General features: G+C 38.0%; 1 long non-coding RNA gene across 2 annotated transcripts; it reads right to left on the bottom strand.

Annotated features, from left to right (window-relative positions):
* Window positions 1–6366: 6366 nt before the first annotated feature.
* Window positions 6367–13587, bottom strand: LOC138807498 (uncharacterized). 2 transcript variants are annotated; one of them, XR_011366173.1, is made up of 6 exons: window positions 13462–13587; window positions 11723–11938; window positions 11445–11570; window positions 7986–8022; window positions 7343–7445; window positions 6367–6609 (listed from the first exon to the last, which is right to left on the bottom strand). It is a non-coding gene; the product is annotated as an uncharacterized lncRNA (long non-coding RNA). The 2 variants fall into 2 exon arrangements; XR_011366174.1 differs by lacking the exon at window positions 11723–11938.
* Between the last annotated feature and the right edge of the window lie 4224 nt (window positions 13588–17811).

Raw genomic sequence — 17811 nt, 5'->3', positions numbered from 1 at the left:
CTCAGGTAACCTAAGGAAGATATTCAGGATAAAAGGAGAAGTATCTGGGTAGACAAGATAAGAAGTCATTTCAGGCAGAGGGAAACCCTGCACCAAAGAGCGAAAGCATGAAATCCTGTGAGAGTTCTGCACAAAAAAGCATAGAGGTAGCCAGCCTAGAGCAAAGGATGTCACATCGGATGGCAAAGAGCTCTGTGTGCCCAGATAAGGAAACTGAATTCAGCCCCCAGGTAGCAGAAAGCCAATTAAAAGCCTTTTCTAACATCTTAGACATATCAATCAGAGAAAATGCAAAGGATGAATTGAAATGTTGGGGAAAAATCAGGGACACGTGTCAGAAATTACCCAGGGCAATGCCAGAACAAAAAAGATAACAAAGTACATTAAGTGTTTAGCTCAAGAGTGGTTTAAGTGAGAGAGCATTGACAAATGAGGACCACAGATCAAACCCTCCTACTTCTCACTGTAAAAAAGAAAGAAAGAAAGAAAGAAAGAAAGAAAGAAAGAAAGAAAGAAAGAAAGAAAGAAAGAAAGAAAGAAAGAAAGAAGGAAAGAAAGAAAGAAGGAAAGAAAGAAGGAAAGAAGAAAGAAGGAAAGAAAGAAAGAAGGAAAGAAAGAAAGAAGGAAAGAAAGAAAGAAGGAAAGAAAGAAGGAAAGAAGAAAGAAGGAAAGAAAGAAAGAAGGAAAGAAAGAAAGAAAGAAAGAAAGAAAGAAAGAAAGAAAGAAAGAAAGAAAGAAAGAAAGAAAGAAAGAACAGATACCAGTGGCTCACACCTGTAATCCTAGATACTCAGGTAGTTGAGGTCTGACTGAGGATCATAGTTCAAAGCCAGCTCAGGCAGAAAATTCTGTGAGACTTATATCTCCAATTAATCCCAAAGAGAGCCAGATGTGGCACTGTGGCTCAAGCGGTAGAATGATAGCCTTGAGCAAAAGGAGCTTAGGGACATTGCTCAGGCCCAGAGTTCAAGTCATAGGACTGGGAAAGAAAGAAAGAGAAAGAAAGAAGGAAAGAAAGAAAGAAAGAGAGAGAGAGAGAAAGAAAAAGAGAAAGAAAAAGAGAAAAAGAGAGAAAGAAAAAGAGAAAGAGAAAGAGATAGAAAGAAAGAAAGAAAGACAGAAAGACAGACAGAAAGAAAGAAAGAAAGAAAGAAAGAAAGAAAGAAAGAAAGAAAGAAAGAAAGAAAGAAAGAAAGAAAGACAGAAAGAAAGAAAGAAAGAAAGAGAAAGAAAGAAAGACAGAAAGACAGAAAGAAAGAAAGAAAGAAAGAAAGACAGAAAGAAAGAAAGAAAGAAAGAAAGAAAGAAAGAAAGAAAGAAAGAAAGAAAGAAAGAAAGAAAGAAAGAAAGAAAGAAAAGAAAGGAAGAAAGAAAGGAAGAAAGAAAGAAGAGAAAAACCCAGGTAGTGTTGCTCTACTTGCCTAGCAACAAGTACAAGTCCTGTGTTTAATACTCAGTACCATAAGATAAAATAAGTAAAATGAAGTAAATAAGTGAAATGGAATGAAATATAGGAACTACATAGTTCTGTGAGTTTGTCAAACAAGCGTGTGTGGGTTTAGAGGGTAATATCTTAAAATTAAATGAGGCAATAAGTTCATTTTACTTTTATTTGAAACAATGTGTAATTCATAGGGGGATTCAAATGTATTTGTAACATGCAGTAGACTTGATTTTCAGGCAGTTTTGTGAATCATTGTGCTACTGAAAACGACCTTTTTAAAAAAAAATTTATGGATACATTTGACAGACCTCATTGTTTGTGTTGAGTGTCTTTATTTCTTGAACAAACAAAACATCTTAAATGAATTTTCTGCTTTTTAGTTTTTAATGTATATTTCCTTTTTCAAACAGTGGATTGATAGCTGTTCCATTTGGCTGACACCCATGCCTATAGCTCATAGCCCTTTGGGGACGACTTGGATCCCAACCATAACTGCAGGTGAGGGTTTCGGAAAAGATTTTGTTTCCTTATCAAAATATCGATGCCAGTAATAGACAGAGAGTCCAACAGACAGACACACAGAGAGATAATGATGAGATGATTGAGATTGGCAAAGTGTTTTACTGGGCCTTCAGTAAAGTAGTCCTGTGAAAACTAAAAGAGCAAAAACATAAGTTATTCCAGGATAAAAAAAAAATGAACTGAAGGCCAGTAACTGAGGGAATGAAGAACCTCCTGATTGTGCATTACTTACAATAATTGAGACCAATTGGAAGCAAAATAAATGTCAAAAATAGGAAATTGGTTAAATAAATTAAGTTAAACCCTTTGGAGTAAAGCAGACACAAACCTTATAAACTGTTATTCAAGTAGGCAAGGAAATTACTTGATTTTCTTTGCTAACTTTTTCCCTAAGAGAAAGCAATGGATTCAAGACCTTTTCTCTCTCGCTCGGCATCACTGCTAAGTTGTAAAATTCAATGGAGTAGGGAACGGTGGGGATAGGAAAGGTAGAACTGCAAGACAACTGATCATCAATGGATACTACAATGCACACCTTCTTTTATGGAGTCTTCTTCCTGGCTGAGATTTCCCCTTCGTGTTGCATCAACGGACATATTCCTACACCTGTTATCTTGCCTACAGCCGCTCATGCCACTTTCTCATGTAGCATGCCTTTGGCTCATTACCTCCAGCTTAACCAACACTTCCTTCTTCCTCTCATACCAAGTCTTACCCTTTCCTAGACCTGCCTGGAACCACAGATGCTTTAGTGAAAGCACCGACCTCTACTACTCTTCTTTTTCCATTCCACTCTTCTTTATCATTGTGGTTCTGAGAATCTGGAGCGCAGAGGCCAATTCTTCATTATGCTCAGATCATCTACGTCAGGGATTTTACAGCTCCTCTACCTCTGGGTTCATTGTAAAACAAGCAGCACACAAAATCAATGTCCATATCTGCTCATCCCTGGGCATCCTCCATGTGGTTACCTTGGACACTGCCCATGGTTACGGCACAAACTTTTCTGAGCCTGATTTTCTGAGACACTCACAAATACACATGTTTTTCTATTACTTCTGTGACAACCACTTGATGATACTACACCTGGTAGGCACAGAATCCTGTTAGGAGAGGGAAGAAGGTTGTAATAAGCAGGTGCAAGGTCATAAAGCAATCAGATGAAGTGTATATGGTTAAAACACATTAAACAATACTTTAAAAATATTACCCAGCTATACCACTGAGTGCTAACCAGCCACCAGAGACAATGTTGTGCTTTACATTCAATGTAGGTGAATGTGCTTTAAGATGCAGAGGGTTTTGCTACATTTTATTAGTATCAATTAGTTGTACCAGGCGGCGGGGGCGGGGGTGGTATTTTTGACATGCCCACTTATATACCTCATATATCAGAATCACCTCCTTCCCCTTCCCAAACCAATTCAACAAGCTTCACTGACCCACTTTTCATATGTGTACGTAAGATATCTTGAGCATATTCCTCCTTCACCATCACTGTATTATTTAAAAGTATAATAAAAGCTGGGTGCTGGTGGCTCACACCTATAAACCTATAAGGAGGTTCAAGATTCAAAGCCAGTTTAGGCAGGAAAAGTCCATGAAACTCTGACCTCCAATTAACGACCAAAAAAAGAGCCAGAAATGGAGCTGTGGCTCAAGTAGTAGAGCAGCAGCCTTGAGCAAAACAGCTCAGGGACAGTGCACAGGCCTTGAGTTCAAGCCCCAGGACTGGCACAAAAGATTAATAAAAAGTATAACATTCATATTATAAAATCGTATGAACAGTACAGAATTAGTCTTACATTTCTAAAGAATTCATCTAAATAGAAACACCCTAGAATTATACAAAACTTTAACAATGGTCATCATTAGTTATTGATAGGATAGTTTTGTGCCTTTTTATTCTATTCTTGTATCTCTCTCTTTCTCTCCTCCTCTCTTTCAGTATTCTCTATTTTTAGATAATAAACATGCTTTTCTTCTGTAATAGGATTTTTAGATTTTTTTTAAACTGTGGAGTATGGGAGGGTGAGCTGTAGTAGTTGAAAGGAGGTGCAAGGTCAAAGGAGGCTTGTTTGTAATGTCAGCTTTGTTCATGTTTATAAATGAAAGGAAGGAGTTTGTAGAGAAGGAAAGCCTGAACATACGGGAGAGGGGGGTCATTGGTAGGGCAAGGTCTTAGAGGAAAGCAGAAATGGGAGGAATCTTGGAGCAACATTACCATTGGAAGAATTGTTGCAGCACTCAAAAGAAACATTTCTTCCTTTCAGAAGAAAGCTATGAATGTCCACCTAAATATCTATAGGAGAGTAGAAATGATTGCAGGGAGAGAGAAGGGGAGGACATAGGAGGGATCATCTTCCTGGTCCTAGAGGCTGATCTCCACAAAATATTCGAGACTGATGAGCTACTATTGCTGCTATGCAAACAGAGAAGCTAATGAAAGACAGGGGAGAGCACTTCCATAAAACACTGAGTGCCAAGGAGTGGAAAGGAATAGGCCTGTCAAGAGTCACAAGACACCTATGTATATAATTTTCACTGGCTATGCAAAGAATCCTTTGTTAAGAGGGGCAGAGATAGACAGCTCCAAATTCTCATGGTATAGATAAGCCACAGGTATGGGAAGAAGGGCTAGTTAGAGTTCATTCCATCAAAACCTCAGTAACCACCAAATAATAACATGTCAAACTTTTGAAATATTAAAAATAAAAAGGCAACACAATAGCATTGTTTTGTCTCTTCTTTCAATCACTGAAGCCACCTCTCTCTAGAATCACAGAAATGACACATCAATCATTCATCTCCAGGCAGCAAATACATATATATATATATATATATATATATATATAGAGAGAGAGAGAGAGAGAGAGAGAGAGAGAGAGAGAGAGAGAGAGAGAGAGAGAGAGAGAGAGAGAGAGAGAGAGAGGAGAGGCTTGCCATTCAAATAAGATATTCTTCCTAGGAATTTTAGACTTTGGAGACATCCATAAAATAATTCCTGCAGTCCATTGCCTCCTCCTTATTCTTTACACTCTTCCTCTCAGTGGCAACGGACATTCTTTAGCTCTAATCACAAGGAGCAATGGCTTCCTTTGTAGCAGCTGCTTCTCTGATGATGTCAACTAGAGATCCCACCTTTCTGATGAGGGATTCTGTCATCTTCTCTGAAAGAACAACACAACCTAGCAACTAACTACTTCTGAAGGTCTTGTATTTCTCCTTTCTCCATATATTGTAGCCAGGCTTAAAAAGAGTTCTAGTGAAAGAGAAGATTCCTTTCCAGCATCCTACATCACCATCAAGAGGACCCGGCTGCAGGCAGGGGTCATCAGGGCTTGGATGTGCTCAGAGAGAATTAGTAGCAATGTGTTGTGTGCTTGAAAATTGCTATAGGAATCCATACCACACGTTCCTACTGTCCAAAATAATGAGTAGATGATGTCATGGAGGTTAACTGCCTCAAATTAGCTTTTCTGCCAGGCACATGGATTTCAAAACAACTTGTGAACAATCAGTATTGCACCCTTTTATTTGTCATTAAAAAAGAATCAAGAAGATTAACAACAACAAAATATACCTAAATCATTTACCATCACATAAAAATTTACACATCAATAGACCCTCACACCTGAAGCATCTAATTGTCTACTCTAAATTAGGCATTGCTGTTCATTTGAATCATCCTGGAAAACCCCTATTCAGATCCTGATTCTGTAGGTCTAGATGCAAGAACTGAACACTCTATACTTTTAACAAGCTTGCCTAGGAAGACAGCAAGTGGAAAGAGGGTAGTAGGAATAGGGGAATTGTGTTGTTATTTGTTTTATTTATTCATTGTTCTTTTGTTTTTGTAAGGGTCCTGGGGCTGACCCTGGAAACTTTCCCTGAGCTTTTTTTTGCTCAGGGCTAGCATTCTACCACTTGAGCCACATTGCCACATACCACTTTTTTGGTAATCAATTAAAGAGTTTCATGGACTTCCCTACCAGGGCTGGCTTCAAACCATGATCCTCAGATCTCAGCCTTCTGGAGTAGCTATGATTACTGGCATGAGCCACAAGCTCTTGGTTATTTCTTTTGATGCATCTGGCCTAGGAACATGAGTAAGAGACCAATGATACCCACTACACCTCTGTGTACTGGCAAGCAGCATTGTCGTTTTGTGGCATTGATTTATCAATGTATATGTTTGGCTTGAATCTCCCACTAGCTCACAAGCTGTAGAAGAGAGAAAAGATGTTAGATATCCTTTGTATATCTCCATTGGACAGTCTGTTTTGCAGTTAGCACCCAGAAAATACAGATTGAAAGAAGAAAGTACAAAAACTATCTCGGAGAGAGTGATTTCAATGTTTCAGTTAGAACAACAAGGACTTTAATTTGAGAGGCTTCATTTCAATTTCCACATGTGTAGCTCCCATTAAGTATGACAGGAAACACACTCAAATCCACGGCTCCATATTTCTGGTGACGCTTACCGGATGGTTCTCTGTGCTAGTTATTATTCATCTGGCCTTGGATTTTTCTTAACGACCAGGTGTCTTGTTTCCTTCTGCCTACACCTGATTCCAGGATGCTGAGGTCAAATGTTCTGCTTTTCAAGTCTCCTGCATCATACCGTGCCCTGTTTTGAACACCTGAAATATATAAATTAACATGGGTTTTATGTTGTCCTCTGGGGCAGGAAAATGCAAACCTTGAGCTCCAGGAATGGCATATTTCCTATTTTTATTGGTCATAAAGCTTTTCTGGTTGGAGCAGGTGGCACAAACAGACACACACAGTCAATAGACCCCTGGCAAGTGTCTTTCCTATGGGAGGGCTAATCTCTCCTTCCCATGCTGAAACCATGTAAGAACCAGTATCAGAAAGGTCCACTACTGTACTCAAACCCACAGTGTGTGCAGCGCAATGATTTTTAGTGAATGTAGATAGCTGTGCATTTGCCGTAATAATCCAGATTGACCCTATTGGTCTTGAAAATGAGATTCACTATTCTTCTTGGCAATCAATGTTTCCAATCTAGCCATTGGTAGTCACTGATCAATTTCTTATCTCTCTAGATTTATGTTTTGTAGAAGTCATATTCTTACGTGATCTTTGGTGCTGGCATATTTCACTTAGCATAATGTCTTTAAATTATATCCTTTATCTTATTATTGCCAATAGTATTCTGTGTATAGAAACAATATAGTTTATTATTTATTATTTAGTAAATGAGCAGTTGAATTCTTCCACTTTGAGGTTATTATGAGTAAAGCTTCTATAAAAATGCTTCTTCATATTCTTTTGTGGGCATACATTTTTTTTTCCTCTTAGGTAAAGGCTTACAAATGGAAATTGGGATTTGCATGCTAAATTTGGGCTTACCTTATTAAGAAGCTTCCAGCGTGTTTTCCGAAGTAGCTGATCCACTCAACATTTCCACCAGCAATGTGTGAGAGTTCCTTTTTCTCCAGCTCCTCAACAATTGCTATTGTGTATTTTTATATAATCAGTATCCTCGTGGGTATGGCCTGAGCTTACATTTCCCTAGTGACTAATGATATTGGGCTGCTGTCCCTGGCTGTTTGTATATCTTCTATGGGCAAACATTCTCATTTAGCTAGTTGCTTTTTAAATCAAATATGGTCATAATATTCCTTTCTTCAAACTGATCTCGTTTACATATAAGATAAAAACGCAAAAGTTGCAGAGACCAACCACCCTGCAAACAGACCAAAAAAAAAGCACTTAATAAGATTAATAGTCGATTTAACAATAAATCAGTTTTAGGAAATTTATGTTTCATTTTACAGTGTACAATAAAAATGCTTTATGAACCTTAAAAAGTTTTCCATCAATTAACTGGAATTTCTATTGGCATAGTTCATGTTTCCATTTTTTATATTAAAAAAACTTTTTGGCTAACCCATTACCCCACTCCTATAATCTTAAACTCCATAGCAAGCCATTATGGTGTTGAAAACAGATGGCAAAGGTTTCCATAAAAGAGAAAGGAAAACAGACTTGCCTGAAGTGAGGTAGACCAGCACAGAGCCTAAGAGTGCCTAGGAATAAAATTAAGTGTAAGTTACAATTAAAAATAGAAAGTGTGGTTAATAAAGCTGTGATAGAGTGAATATATAATTCTTTAGAATATGGCTAATGAAAAGTGTATACAAATTGATACTATTTTCATTTACTTTTGTTGGCATGGCCATAGGAAATTATTGAGGAAAAAAAGGAGATAAAACATTCATCAATAGTAAAAGAGAGCAAAAAAATCTAAGTAATTTAATAATAGTCTAGAATGTTTTTTTAAATTTAATTTAATTTTATTTGTGAACATACTGTACAGAGGAGTTACAATTACAGGTAGGGATGATGTTCATCTTATTTTCTTTTTGAATTTTTTAATGATGATTTATATAAAGAGAAAAGTATTCACTTCTTCAATTTCTTTAGCCTCTTATCACAAACACTAAAAATAAGCTAGCCAAAGGCCACTTTGATCTCTTCTATTAATAAGAAGATACCCCGTGGAATAATTATTGTGTATGAGTCAAGTCAGAAAACTTCTAGTGTGTTTGTTGCTTTGCTAGAGTTTTGTCCTTTGTTCTGTACTTGTATTTTATTTATCTGACTTCATATCCATATTATGAAAAAGAAAGACTTGAGATTTACCTATATTCTCATTTCTTCTTCACTGAGTAGAGGGGGAAAAAACCCATCAACATCTGGGGAGTAAAAGGACTTTAAAGGGAAAAAAGCCTCATTTAAATGTGTCCTTTTTAAAACAGAAACCGAAGTGGCTCTACCTGTGTGACCGTTCTTACGTCCTCTCAATAAGTATGGTATCTAAGAAAAGGCAGGAGCAGGCAGACCTGTTAGGTTAACCTGTTAGGTTAACATTGAACGGTTAATGTCTGAACCATGTCTCATATATTATCAGCAACCCTATTTGTTGGCTGTTTCTATGACTCAGAACTAGATTAAAAAAGAAAAAAATCATTTTTGAAAAACTCTAAATAAATTACTGTGTGTTGGATCAAAAGGATAATGTTCTATTAATAAACATATCACTAAGAGGGGGAAAGGGAAACTTAAACATAAGAAATAGAAAAAAATCTCCACAACAGAAGCAATCTCCTTCACAATTTAAGTTCCTTCATGTTTGGGCAGTTTTTCATTACACAGAAGGTTTGCAAGAATCTATTCTTGTTTACCTGTGCCTACCGATTCCTGCCTTACTTGGGCATACAGAAGTGGTTGAGAACCCAGTGATTTACTGGAGTTAATGCATGATATGATCTGGAAAGAGGATGGAGGAGATGCAACCAACAGCTTGTAATCTTGCCATGTCTTCTAAGAATTATATTAATTCCCCAAATCTATCCCTGTACCAAACATCAACTATCAACTACACACTAAAAGAGAAACCAGGTAAACTTGAATAGACTCCCTTGCCCCAAATAATAGATGACATATAATAATCATCGTAACAACTCAATGAGAGCAACGTGCCCCCTATTTTGATTTTCTAATTCAGATTATCTAGTGTACTAATACTATGCTTCTTAGATCCTCAATGAAGCCCAGAATTTCAACATTGACACATCTAAGAACTAGTGACTAATTTCTGTGTCACATACTTTTTTTTTTATTATTAACATGGCCTTGAATTCAAGATTTGCCTGCTGAACCTGACAAAGCTCCCTAGCTATTTAACTAGACTAAGAAGGAGCTTGTAGTATATGTCAGAACGAAAAAGATTTTTTTGTTGTTATAGGATAAAAGGGGGTTAGAAATTGGCATGAGCTTCTCAAATTGTTCCAATATTTCTAAACTTGGATAATCACAGGTTTGTGTAATGATTTATACACGCAGGACCTTGTAGGCTGAATGAGGATTATTAATAACACCAACACCCTTGCAGGATTTCCAGTATACAATACTCTCATGCTCTAACTCCACTTAATAATATTGGGCTGGGAAGGTGGCTGAGTGGTAGAGTGCTTGCCTTGCATGCATGAGACTCTGGGTTCTATTCCTCAGCACCACATAAGCAGAAAAAAGCTGGAAGTGGTGCTGTGGCTCAAGTGGTAGAGTGCTAGCTTTGAGCTGAAGAGCTGAGGGACAGCGCCCAGGCCCAGAGTTCAGGCCCCATGATTGGAAAATAAATAAATAAATAATTGAAATAATATGCATCTTGCAGTATAATTAGGGGAGTTATTATACCCATTTACAGATTAAAAGTTAAAATTTACTGAATTTACCCAGCCAAAGCAAGGCAAGAAGTAAGAAAGCTGAGGTCCCACCCTGCTTTATCTGATCCCGAAGGATGGAGTCTTGGGAAATATCATCTGATTCACAGCTACCTGAGTTGCTAAGAGTCTTTCCAGATCATTTATCCATATTAGCAAGTCATTTAAAAATTTACATTTATATAAGCCAAATGATTAGACTTCTAAGAAGTACAGATGGAAGAACAGTTCTTACAGCTGTTTGTCTTCATTAAGATTCCCTAGCTGTTCACAGAAAATCTTGAAACTATAAAGCTAAGGAAGAGTGTGATGGAATGTTTTTATGTCTGCAGAGATGCACGTCCTACACCAATTCCATTGTTTGTATTAGTATATCATTTCTGTCTGGCAACATGTACACAAGAGAATGACTATGTGGTACATAAGGATTAAAAGTGAGTAAGTTTACTTTGAACCTCAGTCAAGTTAATAATGTCTTGAATTTCCAGTTGGCTATTTTTGTTTTGCTGGAAGCGAATTCTTCAACTCCCCCTTTGCCTACAATATTTTAACCTGTGAGTTCAGACCAGGTGAAACAAACTGGTGTCACTAAAGTCTTGGAAGGAACAATTCTAGCTAATGACTTTAGTCATTAGCCAACCAAAATAAGTAAGGATCTCAGGGCGAAGGCTGGAGACCATTTGAATTTTGTCAAGTTGACTCTATGACCTTTTGGCCTGGGTTATAAAGTGAAGTCCACTCACTCAATTTTCAGGATAAACATTGGAGGGACCATTTTAGTACCTCACCTGTGTCAGAGTGGGAGAAGTACATTGTATATAATAATATAAGCAGCCAAACAATTCAATTGAAATCTTGAGGCCTTTTCAGGGTCAGTGAAGCCCAAGGCTCTATCTAAGGTCCTTACTCCAAATTTCTACTGTTTCCCCCATCTGCTTGTTCACCTTCCCCCATGTGGAAGAAAATGTTCCTAGGACAGATTTGTCATTATGGAAGATTCTCCTCTTATTTGCTGCACAAATGCTCTCTTTCTCCCAGTAAATATACATCAGCCCTTGGATCATAAAGCAGCTCCTCAGAACAATGTGTGACCATCCATTTAAATAGAATTCCACCTTCACTTGCAGGGTCTCATATGTCATAGTCCATGTTTTCCAATGCTCTTGTAATGACCTAATATTACTTATGTATATTGTGATGTGTGATAATAGATGCTATTTACCAACCTTTTATCTCTATCCACTCATTCCGCTTTGTATTCCATAACAGCCTGGAATTAAACCAGAACATCTTCTTGTTCAGTTCTCTATCCGTAGGTTTTCAAACAATAACTTCTTTTTACATAGTAGACACTAAAATGTGTTAAGTGAAGCAATCAGGAAATAGCCATTTCTTCATTTCCAACTCAAATTCTAAAATACATGTGCATTTCAACAAGATGAAATCGCATGTTCTAACAAACATAAGTGAACTCCACCCTTGCAGTATAAATCCTAAGCCTTACTTGTAAGTCATTTCATGAAGTCAGGTAAAATCCAAGAGAATGTGTGTTTTATGGTGGAACCTTGGTACAAAACTGACATTGTGTTTCCACGTTGAAGGCCTTCCTGTGTGGTCACCAGCTTCTATGTTATCAGCTCATAGAAGTCTACCCTCTTTTCCTTTGAGTCACTTCCTATGAGCTGCACACTTGATTACGGTAATTAAAGAAAACATCTCCCTGTGTGAAATAAGGTATGAAAGAACAATCAAAGGAGTAAAACGAGTGAGAACATTTCTCCAAACAAAATCAATTTCCCCTTTTAGAAGAGCTCACCTACTAGGATCTCTGCAGAGGCATCTATTTTCAGCTCATTACTTCTCTGTGATGAGGAACAAACTCATCTCAGGGAGCTAAAATGCCAGGATAAGTCACAATAACCACATTTTTCAGCCCTTGCCAATCAAAACTCACAAGGCATAATGGCATTAAAATAAACTCAGAACAGTAATTCACAGGGTTTAGTAAGTTTCTTTGGGAAGAAGTTTGTTCCACATCCGCTCTTTATTGTGTTTTTATTAACAGCACAACATATAAATAGATCTCCTGATGCTCTTGCTGGATTTCTTTGTCAGACTTGGTAAGATTCTAAGGACCCTATATCCAATAATACCATACATTTGTCTACTAGTGGAATGTTTCTTTGTGCCTAGAATTATGTTCAATCATTCAATGCACATTTTAAGCCCTTATTATGAGCATGTACTCTGTACTGTTAAATTTTAATTACAGTATTATAAATTATTTGGGGGAGCCATTGTACACAAATCACTTCGACAGGCATAACTGGAGGAATAAATACATAAATACGATCAGGGAAGAGTTTCAGACTTCAAAGGCACCCAACGTAAGAGATCTCAATCATTAAAGTCAGTTAGACAGAGAGAAAGGCCAATGGCACAAGCAGGAAGTAGCTGATAAAAGTCAATGAATGTCCCAGACAGACTAGGCTAAAAAAGTAGGGAGAAGAGGAAAAGAGGTCACTTTAGAATTTGGTGATTAAGTGCTCTTCCTTCCTAATTGTGGTTGAAGGGGAGAAATTCCTCTTACCTTATGCTAGCATAAACCATTAACTGCTCTAGGTATGAGCTTTCTCGTCAGACCACATCTTGCATCGGATGTACCAATTACACATTAACATGTGTGATTAATTCATTTTATAAGGTTTTTGTATGAGAAGATTAAGTTAACCCTAACCTTTTGTGTCCTATCAATAAAGTGTTTGTAAATGAGATACAGTGCTAGAAGAAGAGCTGGGTTTAGTTAACTTTGACCTTTTACTCTGCTCAGAGGGATTCAAGTTGAGAGTAGTAGATGAGGTAGTGCTACACAAAAGCCTGTCTCCATCTGCATTTTGGAAGGATAAAAATAGTAAGGGAGCATCCGTTATATTGACATCTTTATGAGAGTTAGAGCATAAAATCAAAATATCCTTTAATGTGAAGGGGGAAATCCTATGGCTGCAGACAGATCAAAAGTATCATTCATCATCCAACTCAGATCTATTGTAAAACAATAGAAGGACTATTCATCAATACACTGAACAATTGGCTTAAAGTTTGTCATGGCAAAACAAAACCAATACTGTAATTACTCAAACAATAGGTAGATGGGGAAAGCCTCTGTCTACTTTAAGCCATAGGTATATTAAATATATCCTAATTTTTCCTCTTGGAAGCTAGACTCGGGATGTATTTACTTACTTTATTTAAGCTGATGGCTGTGTTCTGGAACCTTGAAGAGAAACAAAGGCATGAGAGAAAGTCAGGAAACTTTCATTAGAATATTAGGATCTCAGTGGTATGCCCAAGAATTTTCACCCAGTGGCATCTGGCAGGGTGGCTGCTATGATACAGGGTCAAATGCATCAGTGAGAATAACATAGGTCAGTTGCCGAGCAGTGAGTGAGATTGTGATGTCCACAGGTGCCACTGTTGGTTAAGCTTTTTCTTACTACTTGAGTCTCTTTCTGCAGTTCTAATCGGAGAGTTGGTATACACCCAGAGAGCTATTACTTTTCTGTTTAAGATAACCAGACTTGATATGTTGGTATGTTGCTTCAACTAAGAACTCTAACTAGAACTAAATGCAATATGAAATTTCTTAGATAATGGCGAAGATGGTGATTTTGTTCCTCCTGATCATTTTGACTTGAGTATTTCAGCTATTATTTGAGGAAAACACAGCATAATTTTATTCTTTTTTGTTCGTTTGTTTTGTTTTTTTTGGGTCCAGTCGTGGGGCCTAAACTCTGGGCCTGGGCGCTGTCCCTCAGCTCTTCAGCTCAAGGCTAGCGCTCTACCACTTGAGCCACAGCGCCACTTCTGGCTTTTTTTTTCTCTTTGCTTATCTGGAGCTGAGGAATCGAACCCAGGGCCTCAGGCATGCAAGGCAAGTGCTCTACCAATGAGCCACCTTCCCAGCCCCCATAATTTTATTCTTTAAAATCACCTCTAGTGATATATAGTGGAATACTTTCCTAAAACTAGCCAAGCATTTTGTAGCCCCAATCCTTTCCCTTTTTAATCTCATAAAAATCAATAATACACTCATATAAGTTCTATAAAGAAATAGCATGAACTATTTTAAGAAGTTGCAGATTGCTCAGTTGAAAGAAAACATTCAAGCTTTGAAGCTCTTGTCAAATTATTTATTTTCATTTTTTATGTAGCAGCTGAAAGATTGAAATAAACAAATATTCATTTGGAAGGTTACAGATGGTGAATATTAATTGCTGCATATATCAATTTGTAATGGAGCTTTGTAATTACAGTTAATGGATTTCATAATTGCTAGAAGCCTTAGGATGGGGGAGAAATGCAAAAATACAACACTAGAAAGGCAAGGAAAAGAAGTATTTGTTGGAATGGAAATATACAAGGCACTTATTAAAATTTTCTAATTCAGGAGAACATAAAAGGAAAACACACGGTCTTTGTCTATGAATATCAGGGAGCATAAAAATAAAGCAAATATGTCAATCATTTAACATAAAGCAATTACCCGAACACCTCAATTGGAGTACTATGCATCAGAATGTGTCTCATTAATCTGGTTTTTGAGGCAATCCGTTTTTGAGAATTACCCAGTCCTGCTGCTAACGGCATGAGGGATGCGATTCAAGTGAAGTTTTTCTAAAGAGAAGAGCAATCATAAAGTCCAGCGCCGGTGGCTCACGCCTGTAATCCTAGCTACTCAGGAGGCTGAGATCTGAGGATCACGGTGCAAAGCCAGCCCCGGGCAGGAAAGTCCGTAAGACTTATCTCCAATAAACCACTAGAAAACTGGAAGTGGCGCTACGGCTCAAGCAGTAGAGCACTCACCTTGAGCTGAAGAGCGCAAGGACAGCGTGCGCCCAAGCCCAGAGTTTAAGCCCTACCACCGACAAAAGCAAAAAACAAACAAACAAAAAACCGAGCAATCACAATAGAGAACCCTGCACTTGAGTCTGAACCTCTTTAAGACACATCCTGACAGATTGGGACCCAATTCAACCTCTTGCAAGAGGTAACAACCAACAATGGCAGACCAAGGAGCTGCTGTGATCGAAAGTCAGTCTTGGGACATTCTTCCCGTTGTTCAGGGAGAAAGACAAAGCTTTAAGACAAAGCTGCGGAAGTGGCGCTGTAGAAGTGGTAGAGCGCTTGCCTTGAGCTGAAGAGCTGAGGGACAGCGCCCAGGCCCAGAGTTCAAGCCCCACGACCTACAAAAACAAAAAACAAAAACAAAACAAAACAAAACAAAAAAAAGACAAAGCTGTTCTTGTACCCATGGTGGCAATGTAGGATGTGATGAACTGTAAGTACTCCTATGCCTTCCCATCTACTGCAGCTACATGAACGGGCTTTGGGCTTTTCTTTCTTTCTTTCTTTCTTTTAAAGAGAGAGATTGGGGTTAAGAGCAACTGATCTGTAATGATGAGCTAATAAGTGGAAAAGTGATTTGTCATGCTCTTGTTCATCTAGTTAATGTAAACTCTAGTTAAATAAAAAATGCAATGGCTATTACTTTAATCCATTTCTGGAGATAACAATGATGAAATTTTAATCATTCTTATTCCATCTTTCTAATCAATAAGAGACAAAGTGTCATGGTTGGAACAGCTCTTGGATAGCAAACAAAAACCTATGTTCCCACATTGTTTGCTCACATAGTCTCCATCCAGCTGGCCTTGGGACATCCTTTTTCCTTCTCCTCAGCCTTAGTTCCATATATCTATAACAAGATGTTTTGATTTTTTAATAAAAAATAAGTCCTACTGTCTTACTTTCATGTTACAGGTGTGAATATATGGAAGATGGAAAATATTACTCTCATGTTCTTAATATTATTTGTATATTGCCAATAGACTATGATTCCTGAAACAAGAAATTGTATCAATTTCCTTCATCCTAGATTGAATAAATTTCATCTAGTGTTCAAGGGACACTCAAATTTTATTCAATAAAAGAATTAAAGACTGAAGTATGTCCAAAAATCTGTCTCTCTGTCTCTCTGTCTCTCTGTCTTAATCTCTCTCTCTCTCTCTCTCTCTCTCTCTCTCTCTCTCTCTCTCTCACACACACACACACACACACACACACACACATTTTTCTTTATCTTTACAAATACTTTACTAAGCTGGGTACCAGAGACTCATTTCTATAATCCTGCTACTCAGAAGGCTGAGATCTGAAGATCACTGTTCAAAGTCAGTCCATGCAAGAATGTCCATGAGACTTATCTCTAACCATCCAAAACCTGAAAGTGAAGCTATGGCTTAAGTGGTAGAATGCTAGCCTTCAGTAGAAAAAGCTAAGGGATTGCCCATGCGCTGAGTTCAAGTCCCCAAACCAGTATACACGTATATGTATATACACAGACACACACACGCACACACACACACACACACACACACACACACACACACACACACACACACACAATACCATATAAATAATTTTGTCATGTTTGAGGTTTTTTTTTTGTTTTTTGTTTTTTTTTGTTGGTCGTGGGGTTTGAACTCTGGGCCTGGGCGTTGTCCCTTAGCTCTTCAGCTCAAGGCGAGCGCTCTACCACTTGAACTACAGCGCCACTTCCGGTTTTCTGGTGGTTTATTGGAGATAGGAGTCTCACGGTCTCTCCTGCCCGGGCTGGCTTTGAACCGCGATCCTCAGATCTCAGCCTCCTGAGTAGCTAGGATTACAGGCGTGAGCCACCAGCGCCCGGCATGTTTGAGTTCTTTCAGTAGCTGACTTTGATATTTGGGTATGACTTCAAACAATCTATTTGGGATGTCACACTAGGAAGACCAGGAAAGTCACAGAGAAGAAGCTGGGACTAGAGTTTTGTCAAGACCTTTGCTTCCATGGGTAATCTGACATTGGCTCATCCAGGGACTATAGAAAACAGTGTGAAGGATCTATCATCTAAGAAGCAAGGATACTAAGAACTTTGTCCCCTGATGGGTCTTGGTCATTGATTAAGTGATAGCCTAGGTTACAGAAAAGTCCAATTTAGGAAGTTAGTAGTTGGATGGATCACCATGCACAGATTGAATAAAGTTCAAAGGAATTACATCAAAAGTATCTTCTATAGTACCAAATTATTATAATATTACAATTACATGGGCAAGGTAATGAGTACATTTCTTATCCAGCATTGTTGCCTCCTCCTTTGTTTCCCCTTCGTATGCTTTCCTATCTCCTCCTCACCTCCCCCCACACCAAAGTTGTGAAGTATGTTTTTCAACATAACGACTTGTATATCTCATTGTTGCAATGGGTCCACCTGAATCCCTATTTAAATGATTTTTCCCCTTCCCATCCACAAATTATACCAACATCAAATACAGTAAGAGCAGGGGTTATACCGTGGGGGAGGGACATACAAAGCAGCAAAGGAATCATCTTATAAATATGTTAGAAACAATTGCAAGAAAGAAAAAACATTTGAATACTTATCTTGGGGTGCATTTCACCTAACATCAACTTATCTGACCTTTTCTACTTATCTCAGACATATACTAGTTATTGCAAATAAGGAAAACCATGGGACCTATGTTTCTTTGGGCT

This window comes from Dipodomys merriami, unplaced genomic scaffold (genome assembly GCF_024711535.1).
Source record: "Dipodomys merriami isolate MVZ:Mamm:240054 unplaced genomic scaffold, mDipMer1.0.p SCAF_42, whole genome shotgun sequence".
NCBI classification, from domain to species: domain Eukaryota; kingdom Metazoa; phylum Chordata; class Mammalia; order Rodentia; family Heteromyidae; genus Dipodomys; species Dipodomys merriami.
Note: the sequence above shows the minus strand (reverse complement) of the source record. Positions and strands in the feature narration are given on the sequence as shown.